Source organism: Chionomys nivalis, chromosome 7 (genome assembly GCF_950005125.1).
Source record: "Chionomys nivalis chromosome 7, mChiNiv1.1, whole genome shotgun sequence".
Lineage (NCBI taxonomy): Eukaryota > Metazoa > Chordata > Mammalia > Rodentia > Cricetidae > Chionomys > Chionomys nivalis.
The window spans coordinates 56,092,094-56,107,482 of NC_080092.1; positions in this window are offsets into that span (position 1 = coordinate 56,092,094).

Genomic DNA, 15,389 nt, shown 5'->3' on the forward strand with positions numbered 1-15,389 from the left:
TAATAAAGAAAGGGGGTCACGTGTGGTGGCGCACACCTTTAATCCCAGCACTTAGGAGGCAGATGCAGGCGGATCTCTACAAGTTTGAGGTAAACCTGCTCTAAGAAAGGAAGGAAGGAAGGAAGGAAGGAAGGAAGGAAGGAAGGAAGGAAGGAAGGAAGAAAAGCCAGGCAAACATGATGGCACAGTGCTAGGGAGGCAGAAATGGGAACAAGCAGAACTCACTGGCCACCCAGTTTATCCAGTTGATGAGTTCTAGACTCAGTGGGAGTTCCTGTCTCAAAAAATTAGGTGGAGCCGGGCCTACCTAATTAAAGGCACACGCCTTTAATCCCAGCACTCGGGAGGCAGAGGCAGGTGGATCTCTGTGAGTTCGAGGCCAGCCTGGTCTACAAGAGCTAGTTCCAGGACGGGCACCAAAGCTACAGAGAAACCCTGTCTCGAAAAACCAAAAAAAAAAAACAAACAAAAATTAGGTGGAGAGATACTGAAGAAAACCATTGACATCAACATACCCTCTGCACAGATGTGAGCGAGTACACACACACTGAACACACACACACGAACACACACACACACACGAACACACACACACACACACAAACCCCTCGTGCTAGGAATACAGGTAAGCATCATTATGTCCAGGTCCAGTTTAATTTAGATCAAAGTGTCCTCTTGCCTTCCCCCTCACACAATGGAAACTGATGAGGAGGTGGATTAAAAGGATAACCAGAAGACAGCCGGGGATCCGAGCCCGGGCACTCTGCTTCCTTCCCATGCTAGCTGGGTAACTGGGGAAGCAAAGCTCCAGCAAGTGTTTTCCAAACGCTCATCTGAAGGCAAGGGGAGCCTGTGATTACAATTTCTGCTGATTTGCAATGAAACACTAATGCAGTGGGCTTTTCATTAAGCCAGATTTATTCAATCTAAAGATAATCCTTTTTTCAGAAAGTGCATCTTTATATGTTGTTGGGGAAGAGAGATGTTCTAAAAAGAAATTTCTCTCCTGAACTGTTAACATAGGTGGCTGTGCCTTGGGTTCTCTAATTGGAGGAGTGTGTGTGTGTGTGTTTGTGTGTGTGTGTGTGTGTTGTGTGACCCTCCAAATTATTTTTGGAATTTTACTCTTTTTTGGGGAGGGGGTTTCTGTCTGCATGTATGCCTGCACACCACAAAAGGGCACCAGATCTCATTATAGATGGTTGCTAGCAACCATGTGGTTGCTGGGAATTGAACTTAGGACCCCTGGAAGAACAACCAGTGCTCTTAAGTGCTGAATTGCTGAATCATCTCTCCAGCCTGTTTTGTTTTGTTTTGGGGTGTGTGTGTGTGTGTTCATGTGTGTGTGTTTGTGTGTGTAGTCCTGGCTGCCCTGGAACTTGCTCTGTAGACCAGGCTGGCCTCGAACTCACAGAGATCTGCCTGCCTCTGCCTCCTGAGTCCTGGGATTAAAGGCGTGCGCCACTACTGCACAGCTGGAATTTTACTTTTGTTGAATCCCCAAACTCAATGAATGGCGGTATTGAGGGAGTTTAACTATGCAATGCTTGCCGTTCCTATTCCGAGGCCCAAGCCATTACCATTTGAAGTCCAGACTGCTTGTGTGAGCCAGCTCTTTCACCTGGCGCCCTTCCTCTCCGTTACCTGTCTCCCATCATTTGCAGATAATTACCCTCAATAAATAGCCGATTACCCTTGAAGACAATTATACTATTCCATCAACAAACACTGATGTTCTTTTCTTGGGTCTTTTAATGAAGTCGATATTAAGGAGATACTTTATTTACATAAAGTCCAATGGCTTTCTTTTAGAAGGGTTTGGGTTCAATGTCAAAGTTTTAAAATCTTATCTAGAGGACGGGTGTAGAGGGCTTTTGGCTAGGGTGGAAAAGAGATGGAGGTACTTAGTCTGATGCTGCCTTACAAGGTAGGACGCCCAGGAGAGGCGAAAGGATGAGGCGGTGCCTCCCTCCTCAAGCTAATAAAATCTAAAAGCAAGGATGAGCTGGGCTCTAGGAGTGGAACCATTCAGAAGTGGCTGCCTTTGACTGACCACAGATCCTGCCCTCCCCTCCCCCAACCTCTCTGGGGACCTGCCAGCGCCAGGAGCTAATCGCTTCAGGGAGCTAGATTGAAATGTGTTGCACACCCTCCACTGCTCAGAAAACCTTTATCCCAGGCAAGGGTTGACCGAGACCGACTGTGGCATCTGCCAATCAGAGGGACAAAGGTACCGGTAGGGCGGGACCTAGCGGTGCAGAAACAGCTCCATTACAGCCTTCACAAGAAAAAAGCAAGGGAAAGGCTATCGGGTTTTTTTTTTTTCTTGGCCCCTCTTTTTGATGTTTTGGGCCTTACCTGGCCACTGTCTGCACTTGACTTGGCATAGGCAAAATAACAGGGCGATGCAGGTTTTTCGAAGTTAAAACACACACACACACACACACACACACACACAAAATAAAAACCCCAACCCCAAACCACAACATAAGCCCGAAGTCTGCCCCCGCTGCGTCTCTAAAGAGCTGTTTTCTTCCCAAGCTCTACAGCATGGTGGCTCTAATCGGAAATTTCTTTTTAATCATAGCAGGAGTCCCAATTAGCGTGTTGGGTAATCTTTCAAGTAGAGCGGGAGTTCCATGACCATAGAGAGCGGAGGCAATATTCTGCATAAAGCCCCAGAGAAACAGGAGGAGGAGGTATCATGGGCCTGTGCACACATGTGTGTCAATGAGCATGCGTCTCTGGAGGCTGGCCTCCCACTCTCATGATGGGGCGTGTGCACTCAGGTCTCTAGATTCTCAAAGCTTTATTAGGACCAGAGGGATTGCGGGGGGTTGTTGCTCACAGTGCAGAAACCCCAACCTGGCCCATCCAGGAGCCTAGGTGACAGGGGGCTGCACACACATGCCACCACCTCCCCTCAGGGTATGGGTTCAAGGGACCAAGTGCTTTGCAAGACAATGGGCACAGAGTTTGAGGGATGCCCCTCTGCTTTCCCTGAGATGGGCTGCACCCCAGACTCAGCCACCTCCAGGGCCAGCTCTAAACTGGCACCAGCAGTGACCCACTTTCCTTTGTTGTTGTTTTTGGAAGTGCTGATGTCAATGCGGAATTCAGCAGAGAGGCTGAGTGAGAAAAAAGAGGAGGGGGAGAAGAGAGGGGGAGAGAGAGAGAGAGAAGCGAAAGGATAGGAAAAAGCAGGGAGTGTCAGGTCAAGACAATGGTGGCAAGGCCCCTGTAACTACATTAACTGTGTGCCTCTAACTGGTCCCACAGGACCTACACAATATATTAGCTGGGACCCAGTCTGGGTGCTGTGGCTTCAGGCTAAGTAAACAGGGAAAAGCGGCATACAGCCTTCCTCCTTCTCTCTATCCAACAGTGGCAGGAGCTGGTGGCCAGACAGTCATGCCAGGCTATGCTACCCCTCTATGAGGAATCAGACATTCCAGGCACCTTCCCTGGGTGCCCAGAGGTGCTGCGTCTGCATCCATCTCTCATGACGGCCATCTGAGAGGCAGCTGGGACCCATTGAGGCTCTCATACATGCTGGCCTGGAGGAAATTGGTCTTTGGGGACACCGAAGGCAGTTTCTTCTGTTCAATGACTCCTTGGTAACCCACGTGACAGAGCTGTGGCGGCGACCTGCCTGTTCTCACCTTCCATTCTTCAATGCCCCCAAACTGTAAGGTTTAGGGTGAGGAGAGCCTCAGACTGCAGATGCATGCGAGGGTGGATGGGAGGACCCCGGGGAGTCATTTCCTACCTTCTCAACTCTAACATGGTCCAGCTTTTACATTCCACAACTGAGGAGAATTGGGCTTGGGAGGAGAAGGAACCCTTGATTTCTGACCTATTTGCAAGTCTCAGTCACTGAGTGGAACCTGCAGGTGAAACTGCCTCTGGGCATCTCTCGGGCTGAGCCCTTCCTGGGACACCTGGGCAACAATCTTCAAGATGAAACAATGTTAGATCCATGCTTACATGAAATGCAAAGCACTAGGTCTCATGATTTTGCAGCTCGTACATTTTTCTTCCTCGTGCGAGTGGGGCTGGGGACCAAAGAAGGTGAGATGCTCCGGCTTTACTCTTCAGCCCCCAAACAGGCATGGTGATGATTAAAATCATTTTTTTCTGCTCCATAAGCTCACACAGTCTTCAGATACAGAGGAGCCAAAGCCCTCATATGCTGAAATTAGACCCCAAAAAATAGGTTACCTAACAATTATTTGTATCTAAGTGGAGTGTGATGTAGTGGCGGGAGCTCGAGATGGGCTGCCAGGGCTGCGCCTTCTTCCCAACTTACTGTCTCTTAACCTCTGGGTTTCTTGCCGGGATGATAATTCTCCCCATCTCCCTCCCTCTGGTGGGCTGGTGGAAGGCATAATGAATCAAGGCTTGAAGCATGCTGAAGAGGCCAGACTCGCGATGCCATGTAAGTACACAGCATCACCAGCCACCTCTCGAGTCTACACGGAGCTGATTTATTTACCTCCCTTGAAAGAGACAACAATCATCATATTTACACTTCGTGCCGCAGCTCCCTGCCTTGCACCGCAGCACCCCTCCCTCTCCATTGCTGAGGACTCCATTAAGCTAGCTGCCTCTCCAGCGCCACCGGCAGCCCTCTCTCAGCCTCTCTCTGGCCTGGCAGATCAAGACCTTGTGTCCCACCGGTCTGTCGCCCGAGAACCACTGTACACAGGGGGCTGCAGCCTCTCCACGGGGAGGATGAGGAAATGAATTCCATAGGTAAAAGGCTTCCTTGGAAATCAGATGCTGCTACTAATTAAGAAGCAAAGCAGAGGTGCGTGAAAGGTAAATGGATGTTATTTAAACGTTGCGTCATTTAAAGAGTGTCCTGGTGTTTGAGTTCCTTGTTACCACGCAGGGCTGTGGACGGGTGGCAATTAGGCTGGCACAGGTAGGGCTCACCTGCTGAGCTGAGGGAGGGTGGGGACACACCTTCCAGTAATTGCTGCTGGGCAGCTCTGGATCTCCTCCCACTCCCCACATCTTTCCTGGCACTTGACAGCCCTTTTTCTTCCAGCACCGTTCAGGGCTTGTTGCTCTTACACAGAAAATAATGTTGGAAGAAATAATACAAGAGAAAGAAGGGAAGAGGAAAAAAAAAAGAAGAAGAAGGGCTGAAAAGTTCCTATTAGGTTCGGATCTGCTCCTCAGGCATCCAAGCCAGCTGAGAGAGTCCATGATGGCCCACATGTACGACACTGTGGCAACAGGGTCCAGCACAAGCGCTCCCGGAGTTGCCACCTGTCAGGAGACAGGATAAATGGATCATCTGTCCTCAGAGCACAACCCAGGGACTGATTCTCCAATACTGATGCTGAGGGAGATGTCAACAGAGGTCCCCTAAAGAATGATGTCTCTATTTCCATGCTAATCCTGGGCTTCACCAGAACAGTAGCTCCTGTCTGAAAAGCAGGATGGGGGCTATTGGAGCACCTCCCTTCTCCTGTGAGAGAGCGGGGGCTGTGTGTGGGCAGCAGAGGGTAGGGTGGGGTTACACAGCCTTGCCACTCCCAGCTTCCAGACCCCTCCTGGGCTGATCTTCTGCCCCCAGAACACCGTGCTGGGCTCACACTTGCTTATGAAGGCACTCCACTGCTAGCCCAGCTAGCTTATCTCCCCAGTGCTTTCAAGATCAAAACCCCTAAACTCGTTAACGAGAAACTTTGTTTCGGGAACAATACCCACTACGGAGCAGAATGTGGTGCCAGCTCTCATGAAAGCGTCTTTCAACACGAGAACTCACTGCAGATGACAATGGGCACTCAGCTGCTGCGGTTCAGAGAGAGATGCGGGAGAAAGAAGATAACAACAGCTGTGTCCAGGTCGAAGCCGATTAGAGTCACTGCTGGCGGAACATGGCTGAGAGCTGTGGGCTGCACGTCTCCTTCCCTCCTACCACTTTTTAAGGTGGTTTCCAAAAATGTCCTTCCTGTGGGTGACGAGCCTTTTCCAGAGGAGCTGGAGCCTGTGCTGATGGCCCTGTGTTCCCTGGTGCTGTTGCTGAGACACCGTTCAGTGACAGAAACTCAGCCAGAAAGCACACAATGCGATTGTACCTGATGGGGAAGCAAACCAAGAGCAGGACACATTTGAGGATAAAGAAGAGTAAGGCCAGGGTCATAAGATGGGTATTCTATCTGGGAGTCAGGGATCCCAAGGCCAGCAAGTACAATGGCTCCCCCTTGTTGACCTAGCCAGAGAGAATTCAAGATGGCAGAACAGGCTGTGTGAGTTTTCCATGGCTATCTAGACAAAGGGCCACAAGCAAAGTAAACCAAAAAGAAAACAAAACAAATAAAAACTAAAAACAAAATTAAAAAAAATCCCATAAACAACACCACCAAAAATTGCACAAAAATCCATGTTATTGAGAGCAGAAATCTAGATCAAGGTTGGGACAGGGTTGATTCTTAGGCGTTCAACCTTTTCACATTGCGACATGATATCGTAGTATGCAAATGTGTTGGGCTGCATTCATAGCTCTCCAGGGACACATTCACGGACCACAGGTTAGACATGCTATTTAAAAACTCCAAGGAAGGGGCTAGAGAGGTGGCCCAGGCATTGATCTTTCAGAAGTACTGAGTTCTATTCCCAGAACCCATGTTGGGTGGCTCAAAACCACCTATGACTCAGCTTCTGAGATCCAATGTCCTTCTTCCGTGGGTACACACACACACTTCTCTGTGTAGCACTGGCTGTTCTACAACTAGTTATGTAAGTCAGGCTGGTCTCGAACTCACAGAGATCTGCCAGCCTCTGCCTCCCAAGTGCTAGGATTAAAGGCGTGCGCCACCACCACCCAGCTGACACACAATATAAAGAAAGAAATTCTGAGGGAGAATCTGCCCTCTCTCCTAGCTTCTGGTACCGCAGACAGCCTGTGGCCCGTGAAGAATCATTTCTACACCTGTTTATACTTCACCTTCTTGGTGTCCAATCTACCGTTCTATGAGGACACTTGTCACTAACTGCACAGCACACCCTAAATCAAGATGATCGTGTCTCAAGATAGTCAACATAATTACATCCGCAAAGACCGACTTTCCCACATGAGGTCACATCACAGATTCTAGACATATTTTTGATAGAGCCACCAGTCAACTCACTATGTGACAAAGACATCTGGAGATCTACCTCCAGAACAAAAATGTGCAGTATCTGCTCGAATGTCCACTGAGTTCCCTGCCTGCCAGTGGGAATTTCCCAGTGGTCCTTGGGGGCACCTAGGACTTTGGGCCATTTTGCTGTTTCAGAGTGTCACTCAGTCTTGACTCCCTTTTCTCTGAGGTGATGTCTGAGGAGGCAAGTCAGAGCAGGACATTGTGCCCACGAGACACTCCAGAGACAGAACAAAAGGCAAGTGCTGAGCCTAACACCAAGACAGAGAACGTTGCTTCTCAGCTAAAAGTGGTGGTTACAAGGACCAAGCAAGACTCTATAAATGGTTTCCCGTCTTCTTTTTCTCCTCCTCCTTCCTCCTTTTTCTTCTTTTGAGACATAGCCCAGGCTGGCCTTAAACTCACTATGCAGCCAAGGATGGCGTTGGCTCCTGATCCTCAATCCTGAGTCCTGGGGCAGGTGTGTGCCACTGTGCCCCACTTTACTTCGTGCTGGAAAGCAGGCTCCAGGACTCGTGCATACTACGTTAAGTGCCCTGCCTACCCTACCCTAGGCTGTATTCCCAGACTTTGTTCTGCTCTTCTTTGAGACAATATCTTGCTAAATGACAAATGTAAGCCTCAAACTCACAATCCTCCTGCTTCAGGCTCCTAAGTACTGGAATTATGTTTGTGAGCCATTGTAGTCTAAAGCAACCATTAAGGCAGGTGTGGTGGCATATACCCATAATCCCAGTCCTTGGGAGACTAAGGAGGGATTCAAAACCAGCCTGGGCTATATATTAAGACCCTATCTTTCACAGGCACACATGGCACACATACGAGAGAGAGAGAGAGAGAGAGAGAGAGAGAGAGAGAGAGAGAGAGAGAGAGAGGGAGGGAGGGAGGGAGGGAGGGAGGGAGGGACGGAGGGAGGGACGGAGGGAGGGAGAGAGAGAGAGAGAGAGAGAGAGAGAGAGAGAGAGAGAATACCCACCTATATGCCGTTGGTTGCTTCTGCTTTAGAAGAACAATCTCTTTGGCTGAATCAGAACTGGCCTAACTGCAGCCCTGTCCACCCACTGTCCCAGAGCAATGCTGTCCATTGCTGTCCCAGATTTGCCTTTGGGGGCCCTTGAAATGAAAGTCACCAGCAGGCTCCAGAAGCTGCCTCATGTTAATCAGTGGAGGCTGTGAAAATAGCCCTGCGTGGTTCAGGGAGCTGCAGCTGGGCCAGATCCACAGAGGGGGGCTTTGTCCTTGGGAGCAGAGTTAACAGCAGTCATCAGAGCATTTTCCTTTTCTTCTTGGAACGTACCCTGCTTTAGGCTCAGTGCGGAGTGTTACTTCTAACCCTTGCAATAGGCTGCCAGGCAGGCAGGACACCCCATTTCGCCCTTGGGTAAACTCTGCAGCCGGGCAAATGAAAGGTGTGGGATTTGAACACAGGCTTGTCCGGCCAAAGACTTCTCACTGTGCTTCTGCCCGTGCCACCTCCCTCTCTTCCATAGGAGTGGTCTGCCTCCAGGGACTGGGATGTGGGGAAAAGATGCATGTCCTTAAAGCAGGGTGAGGATGAAGTGGAAGCCAGCTTCATAGCTAAACTAAGCAATGTTTTATTTCCATTTCCCTGAACATATAGTTCAGTTACACTTGGTTTAAAAAAAAAAAACTTACACAACTTGTTCTTGAGAAATGTCAAGTATTACATTTCGGTGGACGTGTATGGAACAATTGAAATGTTGAACATTCCCAGATACAAACCTTTATCCAAGCCTCCTCCAAAGGCACATTGCTGGGCTTGAAAGAGCAACTCGTGTTCCAGCCCAATTGATTCCTTCCCGTGTGAGCTCTGACTTCCAAAGACGGCTTGCCCAGGGAAGAAAATACAGTAGTTGTCCTTCCTATGGTGCGCAGGGTCTGTTGGAAGGCCTACCACGGGATGTGGATGGAGCTCAGTTAGAGTCCTTGCCTAGCAAGCATGAGGCCCTGGGCTCCACATCTAATACCCCAAACAGCAGATGGCGGTGCACACCTATAGTCTAGTACTTGGAAGGCAGAGGCAGGAGAATCAGTTTAGTCTCAGTCCTTAGGAGGGAGAGATAGGCAGAGCTCTATGAATTCAAAGCCAGCCTGGTTTACAAAGTAAGTTCAAGAACAGTCAGAGATACATAGAGAGATTCTGCCTCAAAATAGATAGATAGATAGATAGATGCGGCGCGCAACTCTGCCAGCAGAGAAGACGACCACAACAGGATTCTTCTTGGAACGTACTTTATTGGAGCGCAGAAGACTGAAGATAAGATGGAGGCGAAAAGACCCCGAGCCCGACCGCGCGGGGGGGGGGGGGGGGGGATATATACCAGTGCCTGGTCCGCCTATGATGTGTCATTGCTTGATTGGCTCGGCCCACACTGTTGCAATTGCGTGAGCAAGACGTGTGAGCAATTGATAGGTGGATTCAAACCACTCTTGGGCCGGTAGCGAGCGTGCGCAGAAGTTGTTTACTACTAGGGACACTAGCAAATGGCGGCAACGGGCTTAGTGCCAGACCCTGTGAACATGACAGCTGACAGCGCCGAGGTGCGCAAAGCGCCTGGCACGCAGAGCGCCGTGGCGCGCTACATCGGAACATGACAGCTGACAGCGCCATGGTGCGCAGAGCGCCTTGGCGCGCTACAGATAGATAGATAGATAGATAGATAGATAGATAGATAGATAGATAGATAGATGATAGATAGATAGATAGATAGATAGATGATAGATAGATAGATAGATAGATAGATAGATAGATAGATAGATAGATGATAGATACAGACAGATGATAGGCAGACAGATGATAGATAGATAGATAGATAGATAGATAGATAGATAGATAGATATAGACAGATAGACAGATAGATACAGACAGATGATAGATAAATAGACAGACAGACAGGTGAAATCATGGGTTGGGGTGATAGCTCAGTGGTTAAGAGTGTCACTCTTCCAGAGACCAGGGTTTGATTCCCAGCACACACATGGCAGCTCACAACTGTCTGTAACTCCAGTTCCAAAGGACGTGACAATTTCTTCTGGTCTCTTTTTGCAACCGGCAGGCACATGGCACACAAACACTCATGGTGATGACTATCGCCTGCAGGATTACCAAATGTTCTCTGCCTCTCTTTAAAGTCATTGTATCCGATCTTCACTGCCATCCTTTGAGGAAGAAAAACAAATTTCATCCTCAGAGTCCAGGATGGGTTCCCAGGACTGAGGCAGGAAACTCATCATGTATCCTCTTCCCTCCAACCAATTCAGTTTCAGACTTGAAAAGAAATGGCCACTCGGGTTGGGGGTGCAGCTCAGTTGGTGTGGGGGCTCACCAAGGATCTGGATTTGATCTTCAGCATAGCGTAGGCCTGGTGTGGCAGTACACCTGTAATCCTAGCTCTGCACTTGGGCTGTAAAGGCATAGGGAGGTCAAAAGTTCAAGGTTATCCTTGCACTTAAATTGACATCAAGGCGAGTAGCTTGGGCAACATGAAATTCTATCTCAGAAAACAGGAGGAGCCAGCAAGATGGCTCAGTGGGTTAAGGCACTTGCTGCCAAGTGTGGTGACCTGGGTTTGATCCCTGGAGCCGTATGGTAGGAGAGAACTGACCCTTGAAAGCTGTCTTCTGAACTCTAACATGTGCCATGGCCCATGCGCAAACGTGTACACAAGCAATAAATAAATGTTAAAAAATAAATAAAGGAACGACCACTCAAAATCCATCAGCGTTGGGAACGAAGGAGAAGACAGGAGAGAAGGGGACTTGGGTCTGAAGATGAAGACCTACTGTGTCACTAGAGCTGGTGAGACTCAGTTACAGATTTGGCCGGGGACACAGGAGCCCAGCAGGAGCAGCCAGGCTCCAACTTGTAGGTGGAGTCACAAACCTGAAAACGAAATGTCCCTCCCACTTTTCCTCAGACCACAGGCATGCCCTCAGATGACAGCTGTCCTGGAGAGTCTGGAGGGCTGGCAGGGCTCCTCAGTCTCCTCTAGTGTGCCTGTGGTGCTCCTCCGAGGTCACACTGTCTAAAGAGTTAAGGTTTATGGCCACTTGGTGGGAGAAAGGGCGCTGGACTTTCCTCTGCTGCTGCACTGCTTCTAAGGGACGGTTCCACTCAATCGTCAAATACCAGTGGCTTTGCCAAGCAATATACCAATGGGCCTTCATAAGATGTTAAAGAACACATCCTTTCTTGAGAGGGTTGGTCTGGTCCTTGCCTTATGCAAAAACAACAACAAACAAAACCAAAAACAAAACAGGGCACCAGGTTGGTGTCAACTCAGGCAAACCCTGGCCTAGCACGTGTGGAGATCTGAGTTCAATACCTGGCACAACCCAAACTCTACAAGGACACAAGAAAGCTTACTAACCATGCTTTAAAGACTTTTGTTGCAGGGTCTGGAGAGACGGCTCCACAGTTAGGACCCTTAGCTGTTCTTCCAGGGCACCCAGGTTTTATTCCTAGCATTCCACGGTGGCTCAGAACCCAGAACTCAAGTCCTAGGGGATCTGTTGCCCTCTTCTGGCCTCTTCAGGCACCAGGATCATGTGGGGCAGACACACACGTAGGCAAAAGTCATACACATAAAATAATCTTTAAAAAAATTCTGTTGGGAGCCGGGCGATGGTGGCGCACGCCTTTAATCCCAGCACTCAGGAGGCAGAGGCAGGCGGATCTCTGTGAGTTCGAGACCAGCCTGGTCTACAGAGCTAGTTCCAGGACAGGCTCCAAAGCCACAGAGAAACCCTGTCTCGAAAAACAAAAAAACAAAACAAAAAAAATTCTGTTGGGGAGTGGTGGCTCATGCTGGTGATGATCTCAGCACTTAGATGGCTGAGGCAGGGGGATCATTTTGTGTTTGAGCCTAGCATGGCCTATAGAATGACTCTGTCTCAAAAAGAAAAATCCAAGTCTGCTGGTTTAGTCATTCCTGGCCAGAAGGAGCTGGCTGCGGCAACAATAGATCCCCAGAGCCCTGCCTTTCCCTCTGGCCTGAGAGCCCGCCCTGAAAAGGAATTCTCCATAGACCACAGTTCTATTTTGGGGACCACTCTGCTCCTGCACATGGAAAAATGGAGAGTTGAGGTTTACATGGTCATTTTTTTTTGTTACAGTAATAAAAGCTTTGAAATGATCACAAAAGGAAAATAGGAAAATGTGCCTCCTAAAAAGAGCTGAGGCAAATTATTATAGCAACCGAATCCTAAAAGGAATTTTCAAGCAAAAAAATATGGCTCACGCGAAGTCGTTATGGCAACTGACATTTAAAAGTAACTGGATTTGGGCAAGTTTCTTTCTCCACCCTCTCTGCAAAGTCTTGCAGGAACTTCATGCTAAAATTATGCTTTAATTTTAATTAGCCAAATAGGTCATAAATATAGCTTATTCCCAAATCCTTAGAATTTCTACCCTGCAAGGAGCTGATCTACTAATGAGAAAATATTTCCACAAAAACCCACTTACCATTAAGAACTCCTATCCAATATTTTCCTAATATAATTTATCAATTTAAACATATTGCATAATGTGGCATTCTGGAGCGTTCCATTAAAATGACAAATAGCAATGGGGGTGGGAGTAGGGGGGTGAAAATCAGGAGATTAAACATATCCAAAGCAGTGTAGCTATATTTAAATAGTTCAAACCACTGTGGAGGAAAGCACACTGTTTTCATCCTCAAATACAGTCTAGGCTCAGAGCAGCATATCCTTGACTGTAAGGGTATTAATAGGACAGAAGAAGGGGGGGCAGTAAGAAATGACAGGCAACTTCAGAAGAAATAAAATTTCTATTAGGTTTTGTTATAAGATTACATCAAAGCAGTTCATATGTTTTAATCTGGGGAGAGAAAAAGCAACTACTTGGGGTTTGTGCCTGGGGGCTGCCTCTGTGTACTGAAGCAGACAGTTTGCATAATGAACAATTTTCATTCAATCAGGATCTCAGCAGAGATAGCTCCCACTCAAAGGAATCCGGCACAGGCTCAGAGTTTTTATCTCTCAGCTCCACCTGCTGGAGAAATAGCGTATTACAAGGAGAAAAGGCAGCGGGGGCAGCATTGTCCTAGCGGCTGTTCTAAATTCAGGTCCCTAAAGTTACACACCTGACTTTAAACGGCTCCTCCCGAGATTGAAAAGGGTTCTGTGAGTGGACTCCTGCCGCAGGAAAGGAAGGTGCTAGAGAACGGTGGCATGGATCTCCATGACTGCTTTCCCGAATCAGAGGCTTTAGAAACTATTTGCATACCGGGAGGACTTAGGATGCTCCGAGGCAGTTTGTCCCCAGTGACCGGAGGGCAAGGTCATTGTTTTAAAACACCAAGTGCATTTCCTACTTGGCTGGTCAATTTTCAAGTTCCCCAGCAGTCTGAGGATTCATAAAATAAGATGGAGGAGGAGGAACGTGGGGTGGGGGGCGGGGGGAAGCTACTCAAAATGGAATTGCATTCTCACGCACAATGAAAAACTTAAAGGCTGAACAAATCGTTTTGGAAAACTGGCACAGATGACATTGGCTTGAGGAAGAAACGTCCAGGGTGAGCCAGCTGTGCCAGGACCCGGGGCTGAGGCCTAATCCGCCTTTATCCAAGGGTTTAGCATGGCTCCCGCCGCTCACCAATCCCGGCTGGAGCCGCAGAACAGCTCTGCTTCACCTGGCTCAGTACCAGCACAGTCTCACGGATGCTCTCCCGTGGGGAGGCCGCGCTGGGAGGGGGAGCGACATCAAGCTTCGTGAAACTGTTTTCGAAAACCTGGGATGATCATTTAAATGTTTAAAATATGCACATGGTAATTCAAAACTAATTACCCCGAGCACATTTGAAACATTTATGCCATCATCTTGGATTCTGCCTACTGCTTGTGCGCGGCAGTTCACTCTGGTGTTTCTATAAACTGCTTCAGCGATTTTAACTTCCAGGCTAAATCAGGCAGCCACAGGCGCTGCCTCCCGATCCGTGTTGGTGGAGAGACCCCTTCCCTGACTTCCAGACGAGGAGGCAGCCCCATTTCTCCAGAGAGTCATTTGTCATGGTCTTGTAGTTCTGGCTGCCGAATCATTGCTCTTATTGCTGTTCATAATTGTCATCCCCATTATTTAATTTAGATTAAAATGACCTCTTTCCCTCCCTATTCTTACTCTCACCATTCCCATTTCCTCTTCCTCAACTCGCGGGCCCCATTTCCCCATTGGTTCATATATATAGAAAAGTGCCCTTGATAGCCCCACCCCACTTGGTTACTTCATCTGGGAGACAACGCGGTGTGTTTTCTGGGCTGTGAAGGTGGCCGTGTCCAGAGAGGTAGACTAACCTGAGCACACAGCCGCCATTACTGAGGGCACGCGTTGTGCAGCTCAGGCACACGCATGCACACACGGCAGACATGTGCACATGCGCTTTATACAGCAAGCTCTGCTTGCAGACTAATTAGGCCTAGGCAGTTCCTGAAGCAAATTCATTTTCCCCTTTTCCAGAATAAAATGAGTTCTCTTCCTTTGGGGGTGCTAAAGCAGCATGCCAGTGGCTAGAAGCCCGAGATGGGTGATATGGCTGAAATCATTTCTACTGTCCAAGTCTATGGGCAGAAGCTGACCTCAGGTTGGGGAAACTGCAGTCGGAAGAGGCACAATTCTGGCATTGAGAAATGAGCAGTGGTTTATAGGTACATTCCCAGAAACACAGATGAGGGCTGCCTCCTTGTTAGCGCTTTCAAGATGCCCACGGCGGGCTTAGGCGTTTAGGAATATCAAAGTAGGTTGGATTCCCACAGTCAGCTGAAGTTTGACAGAGTGATATTACCGAGTTTAACTAGAGCCATTAAGAGGCTCTTCATTATCCCACACCACCGCCACCAAAGTTATCACATGAGCCATAATGCAAGAGAATTTTCATTCCATCAACAAGAGAGGGAGCCAGTCTATCTTTGTCCAAAGGAAATGAGCAGCTCAGCATGAAGCTTGTGAGGAATTGAGTGTACAACACTCCAGTAACATCCCCTGCAGGATTTCCTCCACGCTTTCGTTGGCTAAGCAGAGGCAACTGCACTGGAGCAATCTGCCTGTGTACCTGGCTTGCAAGAGCACTAGCTCGAGGAGCAACCTAAGGCCAATTGATGACACAGGACACTCAGAGACCTGCATTCCATAGGGCTTAAGTATTAAGCCCCAAAGAAATCAAGGTCTAGGCTATTCCCCTGGTGTTCAGCAATCTC